This window comes from Nerophis lumbriciformis, linkage group LG12 (genome assembly GCF_033978685.3).
Source record: "Nerophis lumbriciformis linkage group LG12, RoL_Nlum_v2.1, whole genome shotgun sequence".
Classification (NCBI taxonomy): domain Eukaryota; kingdom Metazoa; phylum Chordata; class Actinopteri; order Syngnathiformes; family Syngnathidae; genus Nerophis; species Nerophis lumbriciformis.
The window spans coordinates 25,746,496-25,762,195 of NC_084559.2; the positions used below are offsets into that span (position 1 = coordinate 25,746,496).

General features: G+C 38.8%; 1 long non-coding RNA gene across 1 annotated transcript; it reads left to right on the plus strand.

Moving 5' to 3' along the window:
• Nucleotides 1-3,054: 3,054 nt before the first annotated feature.
• On the plus strand, nt 3,055-7,720 carry LOC140679231 (uncharacterized). Its single transcript, XR_012050736.1, has 4 exons — nt 3,055-3,170; nt 3,445-3,613; nt 7,061-7,216; nt 7,401-7,720. It is a non-coding gene; the product is annotated as an uncharacterized lncRNA (long non-coding RNA).
• Nucleotides 7,721-15,700: the final 7,980 nt, after the last annotated feature.

A 15,700-nucleotide genomic window follows, 5' to 3' on the forward strand; every position in this document is an offset into this window, starting at 1 on the left:
TGCTTCAAAGTTGGGCTCTCCTGGGATATCCATTTCCTAGTACCGGTAATGGTCTTTTTGCAGGCCACCAGTAGGATATTCATTCATTAATATTTTTTTAGTTTTAATGCCATGGTTTTAATAGTCCGGCCCGCGTGTGCACAGATTTTCCTCCATGCAGCCCCTGAGCTAAAATTAGTTTGACACCTCTGTCTTAAAGTCAGACTGAGCTTTGGTCCACATTTTGAAAATGTACTTTTTTAGTCATATTTTGACCGAAAGTAATATTTATTTGTATTAACTAAAACTAAAATGTCAATGTCCACCTACTATTGCCGTTACGTTATGGTAAATCAACATATTATACAGAAAATGTGTGTTGTGTTGTGTGTTTGTTTTGTTTACATGTGTGTGTGCTTGAGCGTGTGATGTCCAGGGGTGTTAAAGTGAGGGGCGGTGTTGTGTAAATAATTTAATCGGACTGTCTGATTGTGGCAGTCCGCTCCCTGTATGATCAGTGCCAGAGCTTGGTCCGCATTGCCGGTAGTAAGTCGGACACGTTTCCAGTGAGGGTTGGACTCCGCCAAGGCTGCCCTTTGTCACCGATTCTGTTCATAACTTTTATGGACAGAATTTCTAGGCGCAGTCAAGGCGTTGAGGGGATCTGGTTTGGTGGCTGCAGGATTAGGTCTCTGCTATTTGCAGATGATGTGGTCCTGATGGCTTCATCTGGCCAGGATCTTCAGCTCTCACTGGATCGGTTCGCAGCTGAGTGTGAAGCGACTGGGATGAGAATCAGCACCTCCAAGTCCGAGTCCATGGTTCTCGCCCGGAAAAGGGTGGAGTGCCATATCCGGGTTGGGGAGGAGATCTTGCCCCAAGTGGAGGAGTTCAAGTACCTCGGAGTCTTGTTCACGAGTGGGGGAAGAGTGGATCGTGAGATCGACAGGCGGATCGGTGCGGCGTCTTCAGTAATGCGGACGCTGTATCGATCCGTTGTGGTGAAGAAGGAGCTGAGCCGGAAGGCAAAGCTCTCAATTTACCGGTCGATCTACATTCCCATCCTCACCTATGGGCATGAGCTTTGGGTTATGACCGAAAGGACAAGATCACGGGTACAAGCGGCCGAAATGAGTTTCCTCCGCCGGGTGGCGGGGCTCTCCCTTAGAGATAGGGTGAGAAGCTCTGCCATCCGGGGGGAGCTCAAAGTAAAGCCGCTGCTCCTCCACATCGAGAGGAGCCAGATGAGGTGGTTCGGGCATCTGGTCAGGATGCCACCCGAACGCCTCCCTAGGGAGGTGTTTAGGGCACGTCCCACCGGTAGGAGGCCGCGGGGAAGACCCAGGACACGTTGGGAAGACTATGTCTCCCGGCTGGCCTGGGAACGCCTTGGGGTCCCACAGGAAGAGCTGGACGAAGTGGCTGGGGAGAGAGAAGTCTGGGCTTCCCTGCTTAAGCTGCTGCCCCCGCGACCCGACCTCGGATAAGCGGAAGAAGATGGATGGATGGATGGATGGATGGATGGATGGATTAAAAAATATGTAATGAATGTTAGTATAAAATATTACAATAGAATGTCTAAAACCACCTAGAACACCCCCTATCAAAAATTTGAAATGGTTCGTTCCACTTGGTAGGCAAACCTAACTTCGAACACTCAACGTGGACGTCATAACGCCATAAAAGCTCACCTTGAAGCATTCACACATAGTGATGTGAAGTGAAATATATTTATATATTTCCTCTAGTGACTCCAAGCGCATAGTGAAACCCAAAATCTACATCTTTAAGCTACATTTAGACTAGTGTGGGTGGCCCTGGGAGGAGGTGGGTAAAGTGTCTTGCTCAAGGACACAACGATGGTAACGAGGATGGCGGAAGCTAAATCAGGCTAGAATTAAGGTTTTAGAATGGCCTTCCCAAAGTCCTGACGTGTGGACAATGCTGAAGAAACAAGTCCATGTCAGAAAACCAACACATTTAGTTGAACTGCAACAATTTTGTCAAGATGAGTGATCAAAAATTCAACCAGAAGGTTGTGGATGGCTACCAAAAGCACCCTATTGCAGTGAAACTTGCCAAGGAACATGTAACTAAATATTAACATTGCTGTATGTATACTTTTGACCCAGCAGATTTGGTCACATTTTCAGTAGACCCATAATAAATTCATAAAAAAACAAAACTTCATGAATGTTTTTTGTGACCAACAAGTATGTGCTCCAATCACTCTATCACAAAACAATAAGAGTTGTAGAAATTATTGGAAACTCAAGACAGCCATGACATTATGTTCTTTACAAGTGTATGTAAACTTTTGACCACGACTGTAAATATTCAGAGCGCGATGATGTCACATTATTGATGGGAAAATGCATTTTTAGACAATATGATTTGCCTGAGCGGCTTAGAGACACCGAGAGTAACAAGCGGTAGAAAATGGATTAGAAAGGACGGATTTAAAAAAATAATAATTACAAAAATAATTTTATTTTATTTATTTATTTATTTATTTTTAACTTGGGACTTCCCGCGAGCCGGATTTTGGATGCTGGTGGGCCTAATCCGTAGTTTGGGGACCACTGATTTAGGGAGTTTTTCATTAAAAAAAATCAAAAACCTAATAAAGGTTTGTACATGTGTTTTAAAAAGCTGATTTCAACCAAATACATGCAATAATACATTTTATAGTGCATGTAAACATATCAAGAGTGTGTGTGGGCACCACTGATTTAGGGAGTTTATCATTTAAAATGTTTTAAAAACCTAATAAAGGTTTGTACATGTGTTTTAAAAAGCTGATTTCAACCAAATACATGTAATAATACATTTTATAGTGCATGTAAACATATCAAGAGTGTGTTTATGAGGTGGCATTGTTGGGTTTATGGTGGGATGGGGTTTACCTTCAGGACTCTTGAGTATGGGGGCCCAGAATTGGGTGCTACAACCCTTGTAATGGCACTGTTTCTTTACCCAAAAGCTAACGTGAGGACTATTTGGGGCTTCTTCTTACCAACCCACTTTGTGGGGTTTAGTATACTACGGAGTGAAACCTCATCTCCAGGGGTTTAATATTTAAAGACTGTGGAGAGTTTGGTTCCGCTCTCCTCCTCCTGTTCCTCCTCCTGGTCAGCACTCAGGCACCTGAACCGAAGCACACAAAAGGATCTTTGTAGCTCAGGGAACAGGTAATCATTTTAAAAAGATTCATGCAATAATTTGTTGACTTGCTGGGATTTAAGAAAACATGTCAGTGCAGTGTCGCCTCTCTGTGTTATTCTAAAGTTGTTACAGAAATTGTTGAAATAATGATGATCAGGTCAGCTTTTGGAATGTGAGGCAATAGACTCGGTGCTTGGTAACAAGGAAAGAAAGGCAAACATATTATTCTCCGCTGGATTCTATTGACAGACTGATAGCTAAACTGGGATTTTAATGATTTATGTTGGATGTTAACCACAGACCCTGTTGCTTGAGTTACATGAACAACATCAGCAGTGACGGCAACTTTACACATTTGTTGTAAAAATGTATGTCAACTCTCCTGGATCTGAGATTGGATCCTTCACACTGACCTTCCTGGGAAAGAAAGTGGGCAGACATCACTCTGTGGCCCCTGCAGGCAAGAAATGTAAGTACTAAACAATCGATAAAACACATGCATGCGAGCATACACAAAATGTTTTGTTTATGATGCTACTTGCATTGTGTGCATTTCTATAAATAAAAAGAACTTGGTATGTGAGGAAGCTATTTGAAATTACAAACACGTATGACATGAAATAAATGCCCACTGAGACACTTAAATCTTGTCTTCTAGTAGAATGGAAGCAGTGAGGGAGAAAATAAGACATTTTCATTACCAGATTCCCACTATTAGCAGAGGTTATGTACTGTGGCTACTCATGAAAGGCAAATAAATGTGAGTATCGTAGTTTTCGGACTATATGGCGCACTTAAAATCCTTTCATTCTCTCAAAAATGCGCTTAATGTACGGAATAATTCTGGTTGTGCTTACCAACATCAAAGCTATTTTATTTGGTATGTGGTGTAATGATAAGTGTGACCAGTAGATGGCAGTCACACATAAGAGATACGTGTAGACTGCAAGATGACACCTGTAAATAAGACCAAAGCATTAAATGTACCATTGAGAATATAGAGCACTACACACGGCGGTCGAAAATCTGTCAAAATGTTTTAGTACGACTTTGGTAAGCTACGAAGACGCACCGCATTACGGATACCAGAGGTACTGTGCTTCAACATACGAGTATTATTATGGTGTGTGTATAAGGTAAGACATATTATCTGGCGTTTTGTGTCGCAATATTATGTAAAACCAACTTTTCTTACCTTCTGGTACCTGCTGACATGTATTTTGGATCTGCATAAGTCCTGAAAACGTGCGCGCGTCTGCCGTTGTAGTCGATAAGCTTCTTCTTTTTCTCCGTCTTCTTGTTATGGAGCATTCATCCTCCGCTGTTGCCATTTCTAGTATAAAGTAGCGTAAAGTTCTTACTTATACTGTATCTGTCAGTAGACTCGATATGGAAGCACTAATAACTACCGGAGTAGTGGGTTTACAAAATTCACCCATGGAACTTTAGTTATTAGAGGGTTCCGGTCGGATGTTTTTTCACGGGACACATTTCCGGCGTTGTTGTTGCACTAGTGAGCCACAGATGAGGAGATGTTGCTCCTTTATTGCTATAAATGAGCCATATGTAATAATTTAATGTCAAGTCATCATTAAAGGGGAACATTATCACCAGACCTATGTAAGCGTCAATATATGCCTTGATGTTGCAGAAAAAAGACCATATATTTTTTTAACCGATTTCCGAACTCTAAATGGGTGAATTTTGGCGAATTAAACGCCTTTCTATTATTCGCTCTCGGAGCGATGACGTCACAACGTGACGTCACATCGGGAAGCAATCCGCCATTTTCTCAAACACATTACAAACACCGAGTCAAATCAGCTCTGTTATTTTCCGTTTTTTCGACTGTTTTCCGTACCTTGGAGACATCATGCCTCGTCGGTGTGTTGTCGGAGGGTGTAACAACACGAACAGGGACGGATTCAAGTTGCACCAGTGGCCCAAAGATGCGAAAGTGGCAAGAAATTGGACGTTTGTTCCGCACACTTTACCGACGAAAGCTATGCTAGGACAGAGATGGCAAGAATGTGTGGATATCCTACGACACTCAAAGCAGATGCATTTCCAACGATAAAGTCAAAGAAATCTGCCGCCAGACCCCCATTGAATCTGCCGGAGTGTGTGAGCAATTCAGGGACAAAGGACCTCGGTAGCACGGCAAGCAATGGCGGCAGTTTGTCCCCGCAGACGAGCGAGCTAAACCCCCTGGATGTCTTGGCTCACACCGTCCCTTATGCCACCGAAGATGATCAAGAGAAGAATATCGACCCTAGCTTCCCTGGCCTGCTGACATCAACTCCAAAACTGGACAGATCAGCTTTCAGGAAAAGAGAGCGGATGAGGGTATGTCTACAGAATATATTAATTGATGAAAATTGGGCTGTCTGCACTCTCAAAGTGCATGTTGTTGCCAAATGTATTTCATATGCTGTAAACCTAGTTCATAGTTGTTAGTTTCCTTTAATGCCAAACAAACACATACCAATCGTTGGTTAGAAGGCGATCGCCGAATTCGTCCTCGCTTTCTCCCGTGTCGCTGGCTGTCGTGTCGTATTCGTCGGTTTCGCTTGCATACGGTTCAAACCGATATGGCTCAATAGCTTCAGTTTCTTCTTCAATTTGGTTTTCGCTACTTGCCTCCACACTACAACCATCCGTTTCAATACATGCGTAATCTGTTGAATCGCTTAAGCCGCTGAAATTCGAGTCTGAATCCGAGCTAATGTCGCTATAGCTTGCTGTTCTATGCGCCATGTTTGTTTGTGTTGGCATCACTATGTGACGTCACAGGAAAATGGACGGGTGTATATAACGATGGTTAAAATCAGGCACTTTGAAGCTTTTTTTAGGGATATTGCGTGATGGGTAAAATTTTGAAAAAAACTTTGAAAAATAAAATAAGCCACTGGGAACTGATTTTTAATGGTTTTAACCCTTCTGAAATTGTGATAATGTTCCCCTTTAAATGGCCCTGATCTGTCAAAAGGCATTAATAAATCATGTTCTTTTTGAATACTTCTATAACTGATAACTGTAGTTCAGCCGGGATATGCTCATTCCGAAATTAGATTTACAGCCCCGAAATCTTGTTGTTGTTTTCATTTCAAAGTCCCGCCCTCTACCGTTTGACCAATTAGAAAGTCCGTGAGTGTGTCACATCCTGGTTGCCAGTTACGCACCGCCATCTTTGTCGAGCTCCTGCCACTGGTAAAGTTACTAAACATGTCAGACCTTAGTAAATCTAAAAGGGGATTCTCAATGTATTCATGACAAAGTTAGGAACAAAACGAGATTTTGTATCGGGGATGCCTTTAAAAGATGGAGACGATTGAAGGCGGAGAAGATTTTTTCATCTGACGCCAAACTTGCTAATTTCCTCCTTGATAGGTAAGTATGGCATTTACGGAATGAAACATAGTGTAACTGAGTATAAGTAACATTTCTTCACAAATATACTCAAGCAAATGTAAAAAGTATGTTGCGATAAAACTACTCTGCCAAGTACAACTGATCCAAAAATGTAACGGAGTAAATGTAACACATTACTACCCACCTATGTTGTACCTGGTGTTCCAGTACCTTTGTCCATGTTATGTCTGCATGTGAGAGGCAGATGGCTGTCAAGTATGCAAGAATGAGGAGCTCAGCACGTCTGAACAAACATAAACTATTGTTCCAGGCTGGTTCTGGTTGATAAGAAAGCCACGAAAAAGGGTGCAGGCAAAGACTAGTCCAGACTAACACCAGTTTTTTCTTTGTGTTTTCATAAGGAATTTGTCCAAACCCCCTTTTTGCTTTTGAAACACTGATCTCATGCCAAATACATTCAACTTCCATTCATAGACTTGAACAAATAACTTGCATTTCTTGGTGTGTTTGCTCCTCATTTAAGATGACATAACATTTATCTAAGGTGCCTGGGTGGTTAATAACTCATCCACTTGCCCGGAGGACCCTGCCATGCCCGCACTGCCAGGACCAGTCTCTATGACGACACACGAGCAGGATTTACCAGGAAGCGTTCCACAGTCTCTGAACAAGAGTCCCCAACAAGTAAACCCGAATTCAGGTCAGACCTAGACCACACATATCCCAACACACATAACAACTTCAAATAAAGCAAGCCAAAACATGAAATATTAACTGTGTTAAAAGTGATCATTAAACTCTCTCACCCATTTGATGATTCATAATGTTCGCTTTTGAGGGAATGATATCACCAGTTTTGTCATGTTTTTTGTCTCCTGTGAAAGGTGTTTCTGAGAAAGAATCTTTGAAGTCTTGAGGAAAGTTCCTCCTGCGTCACAACCACTGTTGAGGAAAACAGATACGGGGGTGTGGAAATGGAAATGTCACGGACAGATTCGGGAAGGTCATTTAATGCCACTGATCAATACGTAAGACGAGATAAGTCACAATGTTATGTTCAAAAGATAAAAATTAAACACATCACTTTGATCAATTGTACATTTAATTAAAGGGGACATATAATGATTTTAATCTACCCTTGTGTGGTGTTCGGGTCTGTGGGACCCGTTTTCATTTTTTATTAAAAGAAAAATGATACAATTAATGCATTTTTCAAACTGAGACTCACTGACTTTGGCTCATTTTCTGTGAAGAACATATATCAGAATACATATTTAATGACCACACACCATACACCCCCCCTACACATTTCTATTGCATATAAGATGTCCAGGTCCACGGGCTAATAGAAGTATGGAAATTGATGTTCTGTGTACCACACACACATACTTGCCAACCTTGAGACCTCTGATTTCGGAATTCACTAAGTCAAGTATTTCATTTCATATATATATATATATATATATATATATATATATATATATATATATATATATATATATATATATATATATATATATGTATATATAAGAAATACTTGACTTTCAGTGAATTCTAGCTATATATATATATTTATTTTATTGTATATATATATATATATATATATATATATATATATATATATATATATATATATATATATATATATATATATATATATATATATATATATATATATATGTATGTATGTATATATATATATATATATATATATATATATATATATATATATATACAATATATATATATATATATATATATATATATATATATATGTATGTATATATATATATATATATATATATATATATATATATATATATATAATACTTGAATTTCAGTGTTCATTTATTTACACATATACACACACATAACACTCATCTACTCATTGTTAAGTTAAGGGTTGAATTGTCAAACCTTGTTCTATTCTCTGTCACTATTTTTCTAACCATGCTGAACACCCTCGTATATGTTATTGTCACATATGCATGTACAGTAGATGGCAGTATTGTCCTGTTTAAGAGTGTCACAACATTGCTGTTTACGGCAGACGAACTGCTTTACGGTAGACGAAAACGTGACTGCTGTTGTTGTGGGTTGTTTGCGCGCTGGGAGGACGTTAATGAAACTGCCTAACAATAAACCCACATAAGAAACCAAGAACTCGCCCTCGATCATTCTACAGTTAAAACGTCACTGGGCAGGCACGCTGTTTATATTGTGGGAAAGCGGACGTGAAAACAGGCTGTCGACACGTCACTCAGGTCCGCCTGAATTTCGGGAGATTTTCGGGAGAAAATTTGTCCCGGGAGGTTTTCGGGAGAGGCGCTGAATTTCGGGAGGGTTGGCAAGTATGCACACGCACGTTCTGTGTACCACAGATGTTTAGTGGGATAAGGTAAACATCTGTTCAGTATTTTAACATAAAAGTGTTTGATTGTGAGGCATTAAAGGCCACAAAATGCAACGGGTCCATCAGACCCACAAACGCTGGCTGAGTAACAACAATATGAACATTACACAAGGGTTAAAACACGTCTATGTGCTCTAGATCAGTGGCACCGCCACTGGGCCGCCCAAAACATTCAATAATTTATAAACGACCACACCAATAAACTTGTTCATAGACGTACAATAAATCTTTGTTATATTTGGTAAATCTCTGTTACATGGGACAATGCACATTATTGAAAAAATAAAATGGATATGCCCCAGATTTCTATCTGCACTCTAACACATGAACATAGTGCCTACATTAAACTGGCCATTGGTGCAAAAAAAGGTTGGGGCATGGTCTAGATAATATATATTGGATATGCTTTGATGTAAATTTTGCATAAAGTCTGCACTACTGTTGTTCTGCCCTCACTATATGTATTGAGGTTATACAGCTTGGCAGACAGCTAACAATCCAAGACGTTTCTATATGTTCCAAAGCATGTTAATCCATTTAGGCTCTTTATTGTTGTTGATCTTGCTTTGTCTTGCACTTATCTTTACTTTTGTCTTGCACTTTACTTGTAAAACTGAAATACACACAATGACAAATGTATTAAGCTATGTGATTCAAATACCATACTGAAATGTAATACACAAACATACAATACTATCATCAAATAAATAGTGTTGAAACTATTTCGATAGTGGAAATATATGGCTGGCAGCCATTTTAAGTCCTCAAAACATCCATTAAAACAGTGCACAAAACATCTTACTATCACATTGAACCACTTTATACCTTAAAATTGAGTTATATAAACAAGTTAAACAGTTGACTTACAGACGTATCTTTTCCAAGGCTTGTAAGAGCCAACACAACTTGTCTGCTTCTCAATTGTCTCATAAACTGACTTCCTGAAATCGTCAGCCCGAAAGTACCTAAACAAATCAAGCGTAGTAATTTCCTATCGCCACAAGGTGTCAGTAAGAGTCTACAATCAAATGGGCATAACAACTGTCACTTTTATAATCCGTTTTGAGTCTGTCTGCAAGATGCTCGATTGTGGAGGCGCTACCATATTGCAAATGAAACTACACCCCACTCTCTTCAAAAGTATCATAATTTATCTTTTGTACACAATTGTACACTGTTTCAATATATCTCTTGAAGTCATCACCACAATTTTTTTTTCCAGACACGGTTGAAAATAAACTTCATACACAATATATAGATTCACCCGGTCACAACATTAGGTACACCTGCACACTCGCCGATCGATTAAAACAAGTCACTGCATGTCACACAACAGTGTTATTATGTACATGCTTTGATAACCGTATTTCACGGACTATTGAGCGCACCGGGATGTAAGCTGCACCCACTAAATTTCAGAAGAAAATAATATTTTTCCATATATTAGCCGCACCGGACTACAAGGCGCAGATACATACGTTGTGAAATGAGTTATTTACACAGAAAGATGCTCTAAATGTTTCAAACAAAACAGAAGTCATTGTCATGGACCCGCTAGCTGCGGAAACTAGTTCTCCAATCAGCTAAACAGACTCGATAATTATACGTTGACGTTTTGGTGAGTTTACTAAGGAATTTGTGAAACTGAAACGATACAAAAACGAATGTCCTTGTAAGTTAATATTACAAACACAGACACTCGTAAATGTGTTAGCATATTAGCTCATGCTAACGACGCTAGGGTCATTACATTAGATAGCATGTACAAGTATGCAAGAAAACACTCATACAGACATTACATATATGGGACGGTTTAGTAAGTATAAACAGTGTTAGTTATATTGCAAAACCTACAAATGTTGATTGTACTGATGAATGAAGAATCTATATGAGTCAAAACGATTTGCACGGCTGGAAGACGAATGACAAAAAAAAAAGAAAATACTGCCCGAAAATTTAAGGAATTAGTAGAGTTGTGAGCTATACTCTATTGCAGGGGTTCTTGTACTTTTTACCTCGGGGCACATTTTTTTCCACTACAGGGGGTCCCAGAGCCCACTCGAATCTCAAATATCAACAATGAATTAGTCATATTACTTTTTATTTTAGTCATATTCAGTAAATATATCTAACCTACTTACAGTTTGCAATATTGTCAAATAATATGAAACCGTGTGTTAATCACGAAGATTATTGTTTATTGAACACATAAACCTCTGGTTTAGGTCAGGCTAATTCGAAAAATAAGTACTAACTAGAGATGTCCGATAATATCGGCCTGCCGATATTATCGGCCGATAAATGCGTTAAAATGTAATATCGGACATTATCTGTATCGTTTTTTTTTATTATCGGTATCGGGTTTTTTTTTGTTTTTTTTAATTAAATCAACATAAAAAAACACAAGATACACTTACAATTAGTGCACCAACCCAAAAAACCTTCCTCCCCCGTTTACACTCATTCACACTCATTCACACAAAAGGGTTGTTTCTTTCTGTTATTAATATTCTGGTTCCTACATTATATATCAATATATATCAATACAGTCTGCAAGGGATACAGTCCGTAAGCACACATGATTCCACTAATAGTACTAACCTTTAACAGTTAATTTTACTCATTTTCATTAATTACTCGTTTCTATGTAACTGTTTTTATATTGTTTTACTTTCTTTTTTATTCAAGAAAATGTTTTTAATTGATCTTATTTTATTTTATAATTTTGTTTTAAAAGTACCTTATCTTCACCATACCTGGTTGTCCAAATTAGGCATAATAATGTGTTAATTCCACGACTGCATATATCGGTTGATATCAGTATCGGTAATTAAAGAGTTGGACAATATCGGAATATCGGATATCGGCAAAAAGCCATTATCGGACATCCCTAGTACTAACCAAACATACTGCATAAGAAACGACTCAAGAACTAAATTTACCTGCAATTATGTTGTGCTAAAATAAATATACTAAATTATTAATGAATATGATTCTTAACTAAACTGTCAATAAGAATGAAGTACAAATGAAAGTACAGCTTCAGCAATTTAGTCATAATTTTTGTGCTCAAGCAACTTCTCCAGACTGTTTGTTTGATATTGTCCTTACTGCCACAAGTGGTGGAAAAGTGTATTACAACTGAGTACTGCTGCGGCCCATACAGACCACAGCTGAGAAACAGATATTTTTAGGGGGGGCTTGCGGCCCAACAATAGCCATACAGTTAAGAAACACTATATATTATGAGGAGATTTTTTTTACATGACTGCAGGTCAGCACATATGACAGCAGAGCATTAGAAACATAATGATTAATTCAATATTGCTAGGGTGAGAATGAGCCGTGTTCATTGTACAAACAAAAGCGGTACTGTTGTGTTGTTGCTGATACTCACATGGCTACCCTGATGCGGCTTGTGTGGCCTTTTGTGGTATCTTATCCGGTTTTGCTGCTATTTGAGCGCTAATCCATGCAGGCAGAGGCAGTTTATATGTGTGTTGAGAAGAAAAAAAATTCACAAAGTGCAGAGAACTGACGATTTCCACAATAAAGCAAGAGGCTGGTTTGAGGCTGCATGAATATATACAGTATTAGACTTAGACTTAGACTTAGACTTAGACTAACTTTAATGATCCACAAGGGACATTGTTCAACACAGTTGCTCAGTTACAATGATGGAAAGTGTAAGGATGGAAAGGACAATGCAGGTATAAATAGACTAATATAGCGATAAAAAAATCTAACATATATACAGTATATATACGAATATATACATAATATGTGTACAGAATAATATATATACAGAATATGTGTACAGATATGCACAGATAAATGATGATAGGCTGCGGCGAGGATCAAATATCATTTCCAGGACGCGATACATTCTGAGAGGACTTCTGGACATTTACCAAGAGAAGATGGAGCTGTATTGACTGGAAGACGAGAGCCACAGAAGAGCACTTTTTTTTTATTGTATTAGCAGGCGGGCAGCACGATGGAAGAGGGGTTAGTGCGTCTGCCTCACAATACGAAGGTCCTGAGTAGTCTTGAGTTCAATCCCAGGCTCGGGATCTTTCTGTGTGGAGTTTGCATGTTCTCCCCGTGACTGCGTGGGTTCCCTCCGGGTACTCCGGCTTCCTCCCACCTCCAAAAGAACTAAAAATTGGCCCTAGTGTGTGAATGTGAGTGTGAATGTTGTCTGTCTATCTGTGTTGGCCCTGCGATGAGGTGGCGACTTGTCCAGGGTGTACCCCGCCTTCCGCCCGATTGTAGCTGAGATAGGCTCCAGCGCCCCCCGCGACCCCCAAAGGGAATAAGCGATAGAAAATGGATGGATATTAGCAGGCTTGTGCCAAATTCAGAATTTAAATTCAGTCCACCCTGCAGGATGTTGAATTGGAATTGCAGTGAGTGGATGTGAATTCAGTGCAATTCAGAACATTCCTATAATAGGCAAGTATCAGGAAGAATTTATGAAGTTTTGCAAAAGTTATAGCGTAAAAAATACAGTAGTAATTCAACTTACGAGCTGTGGTGGAGCTCTTTAACGTATCCCATTGCAGTTAATTTAAATTAATTTAATGGCAGCTTGGCCCTTCCAAATAAACAACACCATTTTAACTTGCCTTTAAAAAACAACTAACTTTTAGATTTAAAAAAAATATTATATAAAAACAATGCAATAGAATGTACTACTAACAACTATTGTAGTGTCATGAAGTAATGTAGTAATAATGTACAACAATTATCTTGGAAAGTGGACTGTGGAGGGGGGCGTGGCCTGACATAACCAAAAATCATGATCATAGTTAAAGATAAAAGTATTTTTTTTATTTACTTTCCCTAAATATCTAAAAGTATTCATATTCTCTTCATGTCATGTTATGCTATTTCCAGTATTGTTGTTTTTAGGTTACATTTTTTAACCAATCAGAATTCAGCTAGCTCATGTTGCCATGCTGTACCAAATCTGCCCGAGGTCTTCAGAAACAACAATGCGGGCGTCTGTGCACTATAAGTGAACAGGGACATATAGTTGATAGACAGATGCGATAGCCAATCAGATCACGAGTTGTTGTCGTAAGGCCTTCTAGCTGGCCCCACGTTGAATGTGACATTAACGCGTCCTGTGATTGGATACTCACTTGTCATTCCAAAGTGAGTATGCAATCACAAGTTGCAATTTAGCAGGAATCGGGAAGTGCTGACCCACAAAGAAGGAGAACAAAACGTCGATTAGGTGGCAGATATACATCTGCAAGGCCATTTTGAAGAAGGATATTTAAAGAAAAACTACATCTTGTTCGATTGATTGATTGAGACTTTTATTAGTAGATTGCACAGTACAGTACATATTCCGTACAATTGACCACTAAATGGTAACACCCGAATACGTTTTTCAACTTGTTTAAGTCGGGGTCCACGTTAATCAATTCATGGTATAAATATATACTATCAGCATAATACAGTCATCACACAAGTTAATCATCAGAGTATAAACATTGACTTATTTACATTATTTACAATCCGGGGAGGTGGGATGTGGTGGGGTGAGGGTGTTAGTGTTGTGAGACGATGTCGGCGATGAAATGGGGAAAAGCCCGCCTTTTCCACTCAAATCAACCGACTACAAGGGGCTATATGGCATCGAATGTGTCCTAAAAATTGTGAGTTTAAATATTTAATTTCTTTACTTTTTCACGTTTAATATGTTTTTTTTTTTGCAATTCTGTTTGACAGTACCACATAAGATATGTTTTAAATGCTGATGCGAGTTTATTGATTTTCAAATGCACCAGAATATAACCCTTTTTGTACACTTTTGATGTGATTAAATGCCCAGTAGGGCGTAAATGTGTTTCTCATACTTGCCAACCCTCCCGGATTTTCCGGGAGACACCCTCTCCTAAAACCTCCCGGGACAAATTTTCTCCTGAAAATCTCCCGAAATGCAGGCGGACTCAGGTCCGTATGGACCTGAGTCCGCTTTCCCACAATATAAACAGCGTACCTGCCCAATCACGTTATAACTGTAGAATGATGGAGGGCGAGGTCTTGGTTTCTTATGTGGGTTTATTGTTAGGCAGTTTCATTATCGTCCTCCCAGCGCGGCAACAACACACAACAACAGCAGTCACGTTTTCGTCTACCGTAAAGCAGTTCGTCTGCCGTAAACAGCAATGTTGTGACACTCTTAAACAGGACAATACTGCCATCTAGTGCATTTGATGAAAGCACTTTTGTGCGTGCCACACAGCAATGCATCATCAGAGAGGGTGTTCAGCATGGTTAGAAAAATAGTGACAGAGAATAGAACAAGGATGGACAATTCAACCCTTAACTCAACAATGAGTAGATGAGTGTTGTGTGTGTGTATATGTGTAAATAAATGAACACTGAAATTCAAGTATTTATTATTTATATATATATATATATATATATATATATATATATATATATATATATATATATATATATATATATATATATATATATATAATAAAATAAATATATATTTATAGCTAGAATTCACTGAAAGTCAAGTGCTTATTGTATATATATATATATATATATATATGAAATACTTGACTTAGTATTTCTTATATACAGTGTTGGGAGTAACGCGTTACTGTAACGCTGTTAGTTTCGGCGGTAACTAGTAATCTAACGCGTTATTTTTTATATTCAGTAACTCAGTTACCGTTACTACATGATGCGTTACTGCGTTATTTTACGTTACTTTTTATGTAGTATAAAGTGTGTTTTATC